This window comes from Geotrypetes seraphini, chromosome 7 (genome assembly GCF_902459505.1).
Source record: "Geotrypetes seraphini chromosome 7, aGeoSer1.1, whole genome shotgun sequence".
Classification (NCBI taxonomy): domain Eukaryota; kingdom Metazoa; phylum Chordata; class Amphibia; order Gymnophiona; family Dermophiidae; genus Geotrypetes; species Geotrypetes seraphini.
Genome location: NC_047090.1, coordinates 190,719,544 through 190,730,780, shown reverse-complemented (window position 1 = coordinate 190,730,780; position 11,237 = coordinate 190,719,544). Strand labels below are relative to the sequence as shown.

Below are 11,237 nucleotides of genomic sequence, written 5' to 3'. Positions count from 1 at the left end.
TGCCCACCCACAAAAATCCAGGCGGTTCACAAAAAAGAACTGGACAATCAGTGAAATACACATATTAGACATAATAAAATTGAAGTTAAGAACAATTATGTAATAAATTTATCAAACAAATAATAATAACAATAACTTTATTCTTCTATACTGCCATAGTCAGACGACTTCTAGGCAGTTCACACTAGAGGTCTGCACGGGAACGGGGATCACGGGAATCCCCCCTAACCCATGGGACTCCCACGGGGACCCCCTCTGGCCCACAGGACTCCCACGGGGACCTCCCTCTAGCCAACAGGAATCCCACGGGGATGGAAGGCTTTGGAAGCAGGGTTCGTCCATATAATATAATGGACAGGTCAGCCTTAGTAAAAGAGGGGGGTTTATAAGTTAATTACCTGAACAGAAAACAAAAACAGGGTTCCACCAAAGAGATTCCACAAGGAAAACAGCAAAAGAAACTGTGGAATTGATGATCCTGTCAGAAGAAATTGCTGCTTTTTATGGGACGGGCGGGGATGGAGGTAATTCTTTGCAAGGATGGGTGGGGACGGAGAGGATCCTGATGGGGATGAGTGGAGAAGGAGAGGATCCTGGCGGGGACGGGTGGGGACGGAGAGGATCCTGACGGGGACGGGTGGGGACGGAGAGGATCCTGACGGGGACGGGTGGGGACGGAGAGGATCCTGACGGGGACGGGTGGGGACGGAGAGGATCCTGATGGGGACGAGTGGGGACGGAGAGGATCCTGATGGGGATGAGTGGAGAAGGAGAGGATCCTGTAGGGGACGGGTGGGGACGGAGAGGATCCTGATGGGGACGAGTGGGGACGGAGAGGATCCTGTAGGGGCCGGGTGGGGACGGAGAGGATCCTGTTGGGGCCGGGTGGGGACGGAGAGGATCCTGGCGGGGACGGGTGGGGACGGAGAGGATCCTGACGGGGACGGGTGAAGTATGAGTGTGGCACATACCTAATGAGTGAGAGGAGGGTCTTTGGGAGTAAGAGAGCCTTCAAATGAATGCGACACATTCATAATGAGTGAGAGAAGGAGCTCACAGAGTGTGAGTGAGAGTCTTCAAATGAGTGAGACACATAAGAAGGGGCTTAAAGAGTGTGAGACTGAGAGAGTGTTCAAATGAGTGTGCCACACTCCTAATGAGTGAGAGAAGGGTCTTGGGGAGTATGAGTATGGCACATGTCTGAGTGAGAGGAGGGTCTTTGGGAGTAAGAGAGCCTTCAAATGAATGCGACACACTCATAATGAGTGAGAGAAGGAGCTCACAGAGTGTGAGTGAGAGTCTTCAAATGAGTGAGACTCATAAGAAGGGGCTTAAAGAGTGTGAGACTGAGAGAGTGTTTAAATGAGTGTGTCACACTCCTAGTGAGTGAGAGAAGGGTCACAGAGAGTATGAGTGTGGCACATGCCTAATGAGTGAGAGAACATAAGAACATAAGAACATAAGCAATGCCTCTGCCGGGTCAGACCTGAGGTCCATCGCGCCCAGCAGTCCGCTCACGCGGTGGCCCAACAGTAATACTCTATCTCTACCCCTCTATCCCCTTTTCCAGCAGGAAATTGTCCAATCCTTTCTTGAACCCCAGTACCGTACTCTGCTCTATTACGCCCTCTGGAAGCGCATTCCAGGTGTCCACCACACGTTGGGTAAAGAAGAACTTCCTAGCATTCGTTTTGAATCTGTCCCCTTTCAACTTTTCCGAATGCCCTCTTGTTTTTTTATGTCTTTGGGAGTAAGCGAGTGTGGCGCAGTGGTTAAAGTTACAGCCTCAGCACCCTGGGGTTGTGGGTTCAAACCCCCACTGCTCCTTGTGACCCTGGGCAGATCACTTAATCCCCCCATTGCCCCAGGTACATTAGATAGAGTGTGATCCCACCAGGAGAGACAGGGAAAAATGCTTGAGTTCCTGAATAAACTCATGTAAACCGTTTTGAGCTCCCCAGGGAGAAAGGTATAGAAAATTGAATAAATAATTGAAATGAATGTGACACACTCCTAATGGGTGAGAGAAGGGTCTCGGGGAGTCTGAGAGCGATTTTGCAGCCTGGAGAGATACTTGTGCAAAGTGCCTAAACTCTTTGGGGGAGGGGGAGGTTAGTGTCTCTCATCTGTGAGGGGAGTGGGGGCTGGCAACTCCCTGGCAGAAGGGCAGAGAAGCCTCCGAGCCTGCAGTTTCTTGCCTCTTGGGAAGGATGGGAGATGTGGGCAGTCACTGCTGCTGATGTAAGAGGGAGGAGCAGCTGATCCCTGGCAGGAGATGTTCCTGGCACTTTGCAGACAGCCCCTGGGCGATCCGGCTTGCTTTCCCTTAGCTGAAAGGAGGACGGAGGGGCCCCGGGATTTCCAGCAGCAGCTAATGCAGGTAGGGGGTTTCGGGATCTTCCTAGCTGACGTGTGCTGGGGAGGGGAGGGGACTCCTCCTGGGACTGGCATTGCATGAAGCAGGCAGGATGCATGGCTCTGCCTTCCGTGGCATATAACCAGGGAGGGGGGAACGGATTGATGGCTGCACACGGGGTGCGTGTACCGGAGAGCTGACGCCCAACGATGCTGATGTTTCGGTATGCACGGGTAGATTAAGCAGATTTCAGAGAAGCGGGGGGGGGGGGGTGAGACTGCAAGAGAGATGTAGAGAGACACATGCTGACCCCCTGCACCAGGGCTCAGTAGGTGGCAGAGAGAAGGGGGGGCTGTAACACCGGTAAGGGGAGGGGGTGCAGTGCTTAATTTCTGATGTTAGTATTAGGGTGGGGAGAGGGGTGCAGTGTTGGGAGGGGAGTTTGGGGCGGGGGTACAGTGCTTTCTTCTGAAGTCGCTCCTGGGATGGGAGGGGGAGTTGGGGGGAGGGAAACGGTGGCTTGCTTGTGAAGAAATGGTGCAGAAGGTTTACCAATAAAGTTCCCTTGATTTGTAAGTTTTAGGTTACTGAGAGTTTAGGTGTAAATGATGAGATTTAGAGAGTGCTCTTTGGAAAAGTGGAATGCAGGGAGCTAAGTTTACCTTGGCCCAGTGATGCCGGGAGCTTGACTTCCTTATTGAAAGAGGTTTGACCCACTTCAAAGACAGCCCTGTACCTGCAAATTCACTTCAGGTGTGCTTGTTCCTGCACTTCTGGGCTTCTGTCCAAACTCCTGTTGCATCCACTCATTGAGCAAGTTGGGATCATTCAAGTGCATGATTTTATGGAGAATCTTGCTATGTTATCGTCTTATTTCTCGCCAAATCCTTCTAGGCAGAGATCTAGTGTTACATAGCACTATATTTTATACAATGCATAATAACATTCAGGCCACTCTTTTAACAGACAGTTATGATATTGTCTTCATAATAATAATAATAGCTTTATTTATATCCCATCATACCTTTACAGTTCAAAACGGTATGCAAGTGGAGCTGTAAGGACAGCGAAGTTATATCAATTAGATTTGGGAGGGATAGTTAGACAGATAGGTGACTGGGAGAAAAGGGGGGATGTATAAGGTATGGTAGGGGTTGAGCAGAATGGAAGGGTCAGATAAATCTGTCGAACAGGTGGGTTTTTAGTGATTTTCTGAATGAATTGTATGTTGGTGCGTTCAGGATTATGTCACTTAAGGTGTTGTTCCAGATTAGAGAATGACACAGGGAAAAAATCTGTCCCTGTCACTGCACCATCCCTGGCCCACCGTCCCCTTTACCGCCCCATCACCGTCACTGCCATCCCATTCACCACCCTGTCCCCGCAGCATCCATACAAGCCCCAGTACTGCAATATTTAGCTTATTCCTTCCTTATAAACCAAATTCTGGCTGCTGAACTAGAGAAAGAGATGTTCAGCTGGCAGGGCTTTGTTTATAAATTTTTATCAACACAACTAATATACTACTTTATCCTAAAGCAAAAAGAAAAAGAAAAGAAATAGAATTTTTTTTTCTACCTTTATTGTCTGGTTTCTGCTTTCCTCATCTTCTTATTCAATTCCTTCCATCCATGGTCTGTCTTCTCTCTGCGCCTTCCATTTGCTCTGTTACTGTGCCTCTCCCTTCGCCCCCCCTCCCCCAATTGGTATGGCACCAATCTTCTTCCCTCCATTCCCCCATAGTCTGGCATCTCTGTCTTCTTCCCTTCCAGCGTCTTCTCCCCACTCTCTCTTCCCCATTTCCCAGTGTCTTCTCCCCACTCTCTCTTCCCCATTTCCCAGTGTCTTCTCCCTTCTTTTTCTTCCCCAGTTCCCTTCAGGCTGCTTCAGCGTCTTTTCCTTTCCATCTCCCCACCCACAGTACCCTTCCCGCGGTCCAGCAGCTTCCGCCCGCCAGCCAGCCGTGCATCTCCCTCCCTCCCTTTCCCTTACCTTCTTTTGTGGCAAAATTGGCAATTTCTATAAGGCTATGCACTGTATTACAGCCGGAGCCTTAAAGTCGCTTCGCATTGCCTGCTGGAAAAGTCTCCTCCAATGCAACCGGAAACAGGAAGTTGCGTTGGAGGAAACTTTTCCAGCAGGCAACGCGACGCAACTTCAAGGTTCCGGCTGTAATACAGCACATAGCCGTATAGAAATCCCCAGTTTCGCCACAAGAGAAGGTAAGGGAGGTAAGGGAAAGGGAGGGGGCGAGATGCATGGCTGGCCGGCGGGAGGGAGCTGCTGATCTGCGAAGGGTGCTGGGGGTGGGGGGATGGAGAGGAGAAGGTACAGTTTCGGCAAAAGAGAAGGTAAAGGAGGGAGGGATGGAGATGTATGGCCGGTGGGAGAGTGGGGCCTGCCGGACCGTACATTTGTTCACTGTTCGTGCTCACCATTCACCACTCCACGGGGCGGTGAATGGCCTTGTCCCTGATCTCGCGGTGACCTTCTTTTTTTGGTCACCGTTTCGGTGGGTTACCCGCGACTAGCCGCGGGTAGCAACCACTGTGTCATTCTCTATTCCAGATCCCTACTTGAAAGGAGAGTGTCCTGTTGAGGAATCTTTTGAATTTGCATCCTTTGGGGGAAGGAAATGTGAACAGTAGTGTTCTACGTGAAAAGCAGAGTTTGTCCTGGAGGGTGAGGTGTTTCAGGAGGTATGTGGGTGCGGTGCCGAAGAGAGTCTTGAAGCAGAGGCAACCGAATTTGAAGATAATTCTGGCCTCGATAGGTAGCCAGTGAAGTTTCTTGTAGTATGGGGTGATGTGGTCGGATTTTTTCAAGCCAAAGATTAGTTGAACGGCTGTATTCTGGATAAGTCTCAGTTTCTTGATGGGGTTTTTGTGAGATCCTAGGTAGATTATGTTGCAGTAGTCCAGTGAGTTTAGGACCAGAGACTGGACCAGCAGTCTGAATGATGCAAAATCGAAGTATGGTTTTAGGGTGCGTAGTTTCTATAGTAAGTGGAAGCATTTTATAATTAGGATGTTGGTATGGGTTTCTAGTGTCAGTTGCTGATCTAGGGTGACTCCTAGGATTTTGATAATAGAGTTAATTGGGAATTTTCTACCATTTAGGTTGATAGTAAATTTGGTTGGTTGGTTTGTTGGGAGGCCATAAATATCTTGGCCTTTTCCGGGTTTGGCTTTAGTTTGAAGTTTGTTGGCCATTGTTCTACTTGGTTGATGATAGATGAGAGGAAGTGTCTGGTTTCAGTAGACAGTGTAGAGAGGGGGAAGATAACTGTGATGTCATCAGCGTAGATGTATGATTGAAGGTTCAGTTTGGATAGTTCCTGGCCTAGGGAGGGCATATATAGGTTGAATAAGGTGGGGGATAAAGGGGAGCCTTGGGGGACACCACAGGGGGTGGTCCAAACTTGGGAGTGGGTTTGCTCGCTGATGATTTGGTAGAATCGTTTTTTTAGGAAGCCTTTAAACCAGTTGAGTATGTGGTCCGAGATACCTATGGCGTCCAGGTCGAAGGTGTTGCTAAGGTCGAATTGGAGTATTAATGTGTGTTTCTCTGAGCTGAGTAGTTGTGTGATGTGATCTATGATGGAGGCTAGGGCTGTTTCAGTGCTGTGATGTGAGCGGAATCTTGACTGGTATTCGTGAAGTATTAAGAATTTATCCAGGTAGTTCATCAGGGCAGTATTGATCAGACCTTCCATCAATTTGATGAAGAAGGGGATGTTGGTTACTGGTCTGTAATTGAATGTTATTGATATGGGGTCTTTGCGATTCTTAACAATGGACGAGATGATGATGTGGCCAAGGTGGGTTGGGAATTTGCTGTTAGCCATTAGATGAGAGATTCAGTCAAAGAGCATGGCCTTGAAGGGGGTGAGGGCTGCTCTCATGATGGTGGGCAGACAATTGTCTAGGCGGCAGAAGGTTTTGGCGTATTTATTATAGAGCTTGAGAAATTGGAACCAGTTAGGGGGCTCAAAGTGGCTCCAGTTCCTGTCTACCAGGATTGAGTCAGAGTGGCTCCAGTTCCTGTCTACTGGGATTGAATTAGTGGGTGTGGGTGTGGTAGCTGAGGAGGAGCTAGATAGTTTATTTTGGAAGGAGGTCCTGAGTTCTCAGCGGTCGGTAGTTGTGTGGAGGAGGATCAGTTTCAAGTAGTGAGTTGATTAATCTGAAAAGTTCTTTGCTGTTGGTTGTGGAGAACCCTATTTTGTTTGAGTAGAAGGTACGCCAATTTTCCTTGGTGATTCTTTTGTACGCATGGATTTTGGATCTCCATATTGCTTTATCCTCTTTCTTCTTTGTCTTGTTCCAGATTCTTTTGAGTTGGCGTGCTTTTCTTTTAAGTATGGTTAGTTCCGTGTCACACCACCCGTCGATTATATGATGTCTTTTTTGCCTTTCTTTAGAGAGTGGTTGTAGGTATTTTTGTTTTTATAGCCCAGATCTTTGGCGGAGTTGCATCCCTCATTGAGGTTTATGAAGAGTCATGTTTCAGCCGTTTTCTGAAGGTGGGATATTCAGTAGTAGTTTGGATCACTGTGGAAAGAGAGTTCCGAACTTTGAAACCATTTGCAGTGGAAACTCTTCTTTTTGCGATGGAAACAGTATCATTAAATGGTCTTGAGTTTCAACGTTTAGCAGTTCTGCCTAATAAATTGGTGAATCTGGGAAACCCATCTGGGGTGTCTCCATACAGGGTGGTAAAGGTTAGGCAGCTTACTTTGAATTCAATCTGAGGAGCGCTGTGACGTGCTCGAATTTTACTGCCGTGTTCTGGAATAGATGAATTATTTTTTGTTCTATGACCCGTTTCCAGCCCATGACACTGAGACCAACTACATGATCTTCCACTCAGTGGATTGGAAGAGATGCTGGACTGCTGCTACCAGTTGCGTAGCATGGGTGGGAGGCACCTGGGGCAGAGGGGCCCCTCCTTCACCCTTGGCGCTGCCCCCCTACTCCCCCTGCCGCACGCCCAAGCACCCCTTTCCTTCCCCATACCGCTAGTTGTTCACCGCCGTGAGCAACTACTTCAATGTGCTCCTCGCAACCCCGACGGCTCTCCCTCTGATGTCACTTCATATGCGTGTCACCCGGAAGTGACATCAGTGGGAGAGCTGACTCAGTCACGAGGAGCACATTGAAGTTGTTGGGAAGGGAAGGGGTGAGCAGGCGTGGTGAGGGGAGGAGGGGTGCCGGTGTTCCCATTAACATGGCGCCCTGGGCATACCATCCCCTCGTCCCCCCCCCCTTTTCCTACACCACTGGCTGCTACGGTCTTGAGATTCTTGAACTTTCCCCAGATCTTATAAACACTCTGCGTCATCTCTCTCGCTGTCGTCACTTATCGGAGCCGACGTTGAAGTTCTCATTGCTCGCGGCAATGAATAGCTAGCGGTATGGGGGAAGGGAAGTGGGAATGCGCACAGCAGAGGGCGGAGATGAGGGCGGGGTAGGGGCACCACCGCCCTGGGCGCTTCTCGCCCTCGCTATGCCACTGGCCAGAGCTGCACCTACCACTCTGGGCAAGTTGTACTCCTTCCCTAGCGGGTTTCGGATTCATGAATTGGGTCACTCATGAGTCTCTACCAGCCGCCTCCCTTCCATCTCTCAGACTTCTCCACAGCTTCCTTTTGAAGCCTGATGGTCTAGTGGTGAAGCACAGCAGGAGCAATCACCTATGCTCCTGCCCTGTGCAGAGCCATGAACAAAAATGACTGCGGGAGTTCCCGCCAGTGGTGTAGTGAGGGTGGGAGGCGCTTGTGATGGAGGCACGCCCCCCCCCCCCCACTCCTGCCGCGTGCCCTTTCCCTTCCCCAGAGCAAGCAGCATCTCCAACTTGCTGCCCATGCAGGCGTCGGCGCTCCTTCTGACGTCACTTCCAAGTCACATGACCCAGAAGGGACATCAGAGGGAGCACCAACACCGGCGCGGGCAGCAAGTTGGAGATGCTGCTCGCGCCAGTGAAGAGCCAGAGGCACAATGGGGGGAGTGAGAAGGATCAGGGAGGTGGAGCGCAGGAGAGGTGTCGGCACCCCCACCAAGACAGCACTCAGAGTGGTCCGCCCCCCCTTCCCCCTTTACTACGACACTGGTTCCCGCAATGAGTTTAAGTTGGGAGGGTTGAAACATCGACTGAAAGATAAGTTGTTGTTTTAGAAAAGAAAACTGAAAAAGGATCAATGAAGACAAGAGCTGTGTGAACAGGAGTGACAGTGTTTAAAGATCCTCCAATGCTTTCAATGGATCCTATAGTACTGCCGGTCCATTAGCTAGTTTTGTGTGAGTTGAACATTACAATGTTGACACAATACGCGAGAAAACATTTTAATAGACAGCAAAGATGGAGCATTTAGCTAGATAAGACAGAGTAGCAGGAGGAAGGAATTTAAAGGAGTTGCACATGAGGTCAGAATGGTAGGAATGGATAAACATGTCCCGCAGCCGGTGTCGCTCCATGAATATGATTAGCAAGTTGGTTTCTTCTTCCATTGTAAACCTGGTTGAAGAGCCAAGCTTTCACCTGCTTCCTGAAGCAGAGCTGAAATCTTTCAGGGAATGCATTCCTGAATGGGGGGGGGCTACTCCGGAGAAGGCTCGCTGGTGGTATCACATCATATGATGTCCTTTGCAGATGGTCCTTGGGAAGACATTAGTGACCTCAGAGGTGTGTAGTAGTATTGCCCAATTCGCCAATTTGAATCGATTCACTTTCGTGAATTGATTCATTTTATTAAAAACTTGGGCTCGCCGATTCGGTGACCAACCCTCCTCTCATTATCTTCGGGCCTCCTAAAGCAGGAGTGGCAGCGCTCTGGCAGTCCTAAGGGATGGGTCTTGCTGGCCGTCCACTGCTACTGCTTTAAAGGGTATGGGGGGCAATCGGGAAGTGCTGCATAGGCGCCAGTGCTGGGTACCCTCAGCTCCATGGGTAAAGGGGTCCCCCAAAGGCCAGCATGTTTCCCCCTTCTTTCTAGCATCATACGGCTTTCCCCCCTGGCCTCCTGATCTCACCTTCAAAGCTAATTACGGCCTGCAGAGGATCACCGGTGCAGTAGTGATCCTAGCAGGCTGCCGTCGGCCTCCACAGCATGTTCCCTCCGCTATGGTCCCTCCCCTCCGCTGACATCATGGCTGAGGTAACATGCTACAGAGGCCGATGGGAACCTGCTAGGATCACTACTGCACTGGCGATCCTCTACAGGCCATAATTAGTTTTGAAGGTGAGACCAGGAGGCCAGGAGGGAAGCCGGATGATCCTACAGAGAAGGAGGAAACATACTGTCCTTCAGGGCAGAAGTACACAGAGGGAGGGGGGTCCAAAGAGATGAGCGTATGCCAGACTGGGGAGCGGGAAGAAATAATAGGTTTAAAAATAGAGGAGAGAGAGAGATGGTAGACAATGGGATGGAGGGAGGGAAGGAAAAGAAAGGAAGAGAATTTGGACCGAAGGGATGGTGTGGAGGGGGGTAGAGATACTGGATAGGAGGGTAGTTGGGAAGAGAAAGGGAGAGATGGTGGACTCTGGGGTGGTGGGGAAGGAGGGAGAGATGCTGGATGAAAGGGTCAGTATAAAGCAGTGATGATTTGTCATCAATTCTTGTATGGCACTAAACCTGAATTATTTAAGAGCAATATAACTAATTTGCCGAATAGAAAATTTTGCCCTCTTAACGGCAAATGTAAATCCAAAAAGCATTTCGGTGTTTCAAGGCTTCACAAGAATTGAGGGTTTGAGAAGCGAGAGCTGGTACTAAAGAGTATAGACGTCTTTAAAGGTGAGGCGATGAGTGATGGGTAGCCAATGTGCTTTACGGAGGAGAGGAGTAACATGGTCAAATTTTATTGCATGATAAATTAATTTAATAGCAGTATTTTGCAATACAGTGCTCCCCCGCGAATTCACGGTTGGCGGATTGCAGTCCCGGTCATTTGCAGTATTTTCTGACCGCGAACCACTGACCAGGAGAGAACAGCTGGAGAGGCAGGAGAGGGCAGCCGGAGCGCCGGCGAGTGAAGGAAATCACTCGCTGTATGCTCTGACCGCCTCTTCCTGTACTAAAGTCGGGCCTCACCAATCAGGAGCTGCTTTGACACACAGCTCCTGATTGGTGAGGTCTGACTTTAGTGCAGGAAGAAGTGGTTGGAGCATACAGCGAGTGATTTCCTTCACTCGCCGGCGCTCCGGCTGCTCTCTCCTGCCTCTCCTACTGCCCTCTCCAGTCCCACCATGAAAAACCGTATTCGCGGTTTTCAAGATTCGCGGGGGTTCCTGGAACGGAACCCCCGCAAATATTGGGGGAGTACTGTAGTTGTAACGATGGATTTCTTTCTGGATTATACCTTGATATAGAGCATTGCAGTAGTCTATGGTTGAAATTACAAGAGAGTGAAACAGGATGTTGATAGAGGGGGGATCAAGAAAAGAAGAGAGAGAGCAGATGAGCCTAAGCTGGTGTTAGACCGCGAACGTGAGCAAGAACTTAACAGAGAAAGGAAAAGTCTTTTTTGTTTGTTTATTTTGTTTACACCACAGCACCAGTGTGGGTAGGAGAGAGCAAAGGGGGTGGGGTGGGTAAAGAGGTTATAAAATAAACCTACTGGGACAGCGGTCTCAAACACGCGGCCCATGGGCCGCATGAGGCCCCCCAGGGACTATTTTGTGGCCCGCAATCTGTCTTCGACTAAAGCAGGGGTCTCCAATCTACTTCCCTTCCAACTGCTCTCCCCCAAGCCACCGCAATCGGGGAACAGGCCAGCGCCCGAGGTCTTACTTCTCCCTGCCCTCCCCCAAGCCACTACCATCGGGGAACAGGTCGCCACCACCGCAATCGGGGAACAGGCCGCGCCGAGGTCTTAACTCT

At 49.8% G+C, this 11,237-nt stretch overlaps 1 protein-coding gene across 7 annotated transcripts in view; it reads left to right on the top strand.

Annotated features, from left to right (window-relative positions):
- The first annotated feature begins 2,229 nt into the window (after positions 1-2,229).
- TMEM63C (transmembrane protein 63C) overlaps positions 2,230-11,237 on the top strand; it is a 140,027-nt gene continuing 131,019 nt past the window's right edge. For 4 of the 7 annotated variants that reach the window (XM_033951573.1, XM_033951569.1, XM_033951570.1 and 1 more), the window contains exon 1: positions 2,230-2,380. The gene's annotated coding sequence lies outside the window, so the exon portion shown is untranslated. Of the gene's footprint in view, positions 2,381-2,471; positions 2,580-6,497; positions 6,596-11,237 lie in introns of those variants that run through there. The other 3 variants (XM_033951562.1, XM_033951568.1, XM_033951563.1) reach the window with 3 other exon arrangements.